Below are 5,139 nucleotides of genomic sequence, written 5' to 3'. Positions count from 1 at the left end.
GCTGGTGGGTTTGAACCACCAGCCTTCTGGTTAGCAGTCAAATGCCTTAGGCACTATGCCACCAGAGCTCTTTGGCCATAGGATATATCCCACTAAAAATGTAGAGTCAAATTACAGTGTATTAAAATCACTTGGAACAGTTCTTGTCTATATTATTTTTCCTCTACACCATGCATATTTTGGTTTGTCTCATTTTGATTTACTTTTTATGGATTATGTCCTGCCCTTTTCATCTCAACTTTTTATTATGAACATTTCAAACAAAAAAAAAAGTTGGAAGAATCATATAAGAAACACTCATAGCCACCACTAAGATTCTGTATTTTTACTATGATTGTTTTATCACTTATCTATTCACCCTGCCATCCATCAATTTGTATTTGTTGTTGCATAGCAAGGCAAGTTATAGACATTAGTGGAATTAATCCTTGAACATTTCAGCATGTATATATATATATATATATATATATATATATATATGAATTGCTTTTATTATTTTTTTATTGTGGTAAAAAATATATATAACAAAGGAGCTCTAGTGACCTTTGAGTCAAGCAGTTGTTAAACCATTCAGCTGCTAACCAAAAGGTCAGTGTTTCGAACCTACCAGCTGTGCCATGGGAGAAAGATGAGGCAGTCTGCTTCTATAAAGATTTACAGCTTACAGCTTTGGAAACCCTATGGGGCAGTTCTATACTGTCCTACAGGGTAGGTTGCTATGCACTGGATTCAACTCCATGGCAATGGAGTATGTGTGTGTGTATATGTGTGTGTATACATATATATATATATATATATATATATGTAAAATATATGTAATATTTATGTATTTTACATATTAAAAAAAAACCCTCACTGCTGTCAAGTCAGTTCCAATGCATAGCCACCCCTCCTTGGGTTTCTGAGACAGTATCTCTACAGAAGTAGATTGTCCAGTCTTCCTTCCGAGGAGTGACTGGTGGGTTAGCAAGTCAAATGCCTTAGGCACTATGCCACCAGAACTCCTGTTTATATATATATATATATACACACACACACACACACACACACAGAGAGAGACAGAGACAGAGACAGAGACATAGAGAGACAGAGAGAGAGACAGAGAGTTGTTGTATATATATATGTAAAACAAAACAACAATTTTCACAGACATTAATTACATTCATCTTGTTATGCAGCCATCACCACTGTCCTTTTCCAATTTTTTTCATCAACTCTAACAGAATAAGTGCCCCCAAGCAATGACTCTCCCTCTCTCCCTACTTCCAGCTCCTGGTATAGATTGTTCTCCTGCCACCAAAGGTTCATCCATATCATAACATGTATAAGAACTTCATTTCTCTTTATGGATGAATAATGTTCCATTGAATTGATATACCACATTTTTTTAATGCGTTCGTCACTTGAGTTATTTTCACCTTTTGGCTATTGTGGACAATGAACATTGATACACATCTATCTGAGTTGCTGCTTTCAATTCTTTTTAGTATATATGTAAGGAGTGGAATTGCAGGATAGTTGGTAATTCTGAGGAGCTCTGGTGGCAATTCAAATCCGCCAGCCACTCCTCAAAAGGAAGACTGGGCAATCTACTTCCGTAGAACCCAAGGAGGGGTCACTATGACTCGACAGCAGTGAGTTTGGTTTGTTTTTTGTTTTTTTTTAAAGATATGTTTGCTGTAACCAATCTAAAACACTCTGCTCCATTAGAGTGATCAGCTCTTGGGGTCCATCAGAGAGGAGAGCGGAGAGCAGAGAGCAGAGTGGTAACAATAGCAGAATAGAAGGTGACAAATATGCCCAGATTACACACAAGTAGAGTAGGTAGCCCTTGGACACTGAAGCTCTCAGAAGTAGTTGGAGGACCCTTCGAAGTGGTCTGATTTCAGGTAGTAAGGGCAGTGGTAGTTCAGTGATAGAATTTTCACCTTCCATGTGGGAGACTCAAGTTCATTTCCAGGCCAAGGCGTGCACTTCATGTGCAGCCATGACCTGTCTATCAGGGGTGACTTGCGTGCTGCTATGATGCTGAAACAGGTTTTAGTGGAGCTTCTAGACTAAGATGGACCAGGAGTAAAGGCCTGGAGGTCTGCTTCTGAAAATTGACCAGTGAAAACCCTACGGATCACAACAGTCCAGTCCACAACTGATCATGGTATGGTGCAGGACTGGGCTGAACCTGATTCCATTGTGCATGGGATTGCTGTGATTGGGGCCAACAAGGCAGTTGTTGTTGTTGTTGTTTGCCGTTGAGTCAGCCCTGACTCATAGCGACCCCTCCTTGGGTTTCCGAGACAGTATCACTACGGAAGTAGGATTGCCCAACCTTCCTTCCGAGGAGTGGCTGGTGGGTTTGAACCGCCAGCCTTCTGGTGAGCAGTCAAGTGCCTTAGGCACTATGCTACCAGAGCTCCTAACAAGGCAGTAGTAGCTAACAAAAACAATTTCAGGTATTTGGTGCATTGTGTATTAAAATGGTCATTATTATAAAAAAAATTAATGTGATGCTGTTTACTGCCCAAAGAGTAGTAAGTCTCTGAATACATAGATTACTTGTGTAAATATAGTCAGGGATAGTGATTAGATTTCTTGCGAAGCTTACAGAGCAAACTTGCAGAATATGCAATAAGCATGTTATTCTCCTTCTCTCTCTTCTTCTCTGGCCCATACTCTGTATAGGAGCCATGGATGAAAGCAGGAATTATAAGCTATTCTGCCAACCAACTCATGATTATTTATTGAATCTCTTTTAATATCAGTCAAGTTGGAAACGTGTAACTTGTGTGTTGCCCAGGTGTTATTGAAACCGAGTGCTATTTCCCCCACCCTGGCACCTGGATGGGAACAGATAGGCCCAACTATTTTCCCCACCCTGGTTAAGACAGATAATTAGATAAGACCCTGCAGGGGAATAAGTAAACTGGATTACCCCAACTATTTTCCCACCTGCAGATGAGTATTCAGTTCCTTAAAGAACTGAATGGAAAACATTCCTTCCTGCAGGTGATAGACTTGCTAAAAGTATTTTAGAAATAACTTGTAAATTAACTCTGGCCACCGACAATAGAAATGTTTTAGAAACAACTTTTAAATGAATTCTGGCAGGAGGACATAAGGGAACAAAAGTTAATTGCTGACCCTCTCTGCTCTGCCCAAGCCCCTATCAGCTGATAACAAGAAACTAGTGACTCATCCATCACCCATTTCACATTCACACCCCAAATTCCTCAACCTTTTCACAACCCCCTCTCCTGAAACCTACAAAAACTGGGTTTCAATGGCATCTCAGGGAGTTAAGAGATGGGTACTAACTACCCCTAACTCCTTGCACTACTGCTTTGCAATAAATAATTTTCTCTCCTCTCAATCTCGGTGTGTAAACTGTTTTGGCCTGACTGCGCACTGGGTAGGGACCGGCGTTTGGTCCGATAACATTATCATTGTAATAGAGCTTAAATTCTAAAGCATTTGGGATTGTGAAAGGCTACTTGACAGCACCTAACAATAACAATATGGTGCACATTGGGAGCCCTCACTCCATTTTGAGGCTTGACATTAGTCATTAGTTTCAGGTGCCATTTGGGTTCTTTCTGACCATAAACCAGCATTATGGCTATGCACAGACAAGTTCCAGGACAAACCTAGGGAGGGCAGTTTGCCTTCAGGAGGAGTATGGTTGAAAGTAGATTATACTCTCACAAAGCACTAGGGAATTTGCCTGAGTGTGTCCTTTTCTAATTTAAATTAAGGTTGGGTTATTGGTATTGTTTGGTAGCCACCTTGTGGCTAAGACCCAGGCTGCATGGTCATGCCTCACAGCCTATCTGGACCACCACCTAGCCAGGTAGTCAGGGTCCAGATCAATCTTGTAACCTTTTTCTATCTTCAGTTATATATGTATCCCTATCGTGGTCTTCCCCCCTGCTTCTGTAGTCCTGCCTGCAACAGTGACAAATCTATCTACCACCAATCATGATTTTGTGGTGATTTTAAATCATATATAATTAGCCACATGGCTATGACTCAGTAGACTCCACTCAGCTTTCTCATGCTGATGATTTCCCTCATCCAGGATGATTGTCTTTGTTCTGTCCAAAAAGTAGAGATTTAGTGAAAAAAATGGGAAGGCCCTCAACAAGATGGATGGCACAGTGGCTAGCACGATGGGCTCAGGTACAGCAAGGATAGTGAGCCGAGCGCAGGACCAGGCAGTGTTTCGTTCTATTGTACATAGGATCGCTATGGGTCAGAGGCAACTTGACAGCACCTGACAACAACAACAACATTGAACCTATTTGAATCTGGGGTCTCTTTTCCCCTAATATATCCCGCAGCCCCCATCCCAATTCTTTTAGTTGACCCCAGCTTGCTGTGCCCCGTAGATCTCTCCTCAATACATTTTATTAATTTTTGGTAGGGTTTATGTTCTGGTGGCTTCCTCTGCAAGAGCTCTGGTAGCGTAGTGCCTAAGGCATTTGACTGCTAACCAGAAGGCTGGCAGTTCAAACCCATCAGCCACTCCTTGGAAGGAATATTGGGGAATGTACTTCCATAGTGATACTGCATCAGAAACCCAAGAAGGGGTCACTATGAGTCAGGTCAGACTCCACAGTGTGTTTGGTTTTTGGTTGGTTTTGGCTTCCTCTGAATCAGGCCTTAGTAATACTGCCTAAGTTGGTCATGTGATTTTTCTACTTCCTCCCAAATATAGAATACACAGATTTGAATTTCACCAATAAAATATACTCAAGAAATTTATAAGCTTAGCACATTTTACCAGATATATCCAGGTAGGGTTAAAAAGGAGAAAATTATATCACACACCACACATCAAGCATTTAGACACTGTCTTAAGGTATTTATGTCATTTGTACCTTGCACATTCCAAATAGGTTTTTCCCTTACTTCCTTCAATACATTTTAAGTTTTCTTAGATGTGAATGAATGTCCAGTGCTCATCAGCACTTGAAACACTACCTTCACAGCTGACCTGCCCAGTGCTACACGTCATCTAATGTCCTGACTGTTGCTTCCATTGGCATCAATTGTAGAACCAAGCAAGTGAATTCTCTGACAAGCTCAATCTTCTTTCCATTTATTATGATGCTGCTCATTGGTCCAGTTGTGAGGATTTTTGTT

The sequence above is a fragment of the Orycteropus afer genome, unplaced genomic scaffold, assembly GCF_000298275.1.
Source record: "Orycteropus afer afer isolate SDZICR_OR568_19922 unplaced genomic scaffold, OryAfe1.0 scaffold00118, whole genome shotgun sequence".
Lineage (NCBI taxonomy): Eukaryota > Metazoa > Chordata > Mammalia > Tubulidentata > Orycteropodidae > Orycteropus > Orycteropus afer.
The sequence above is the reverse complement of the archived record's forward strand: the minus strand, read 5'-3'. Positions refer to the sequence as shown.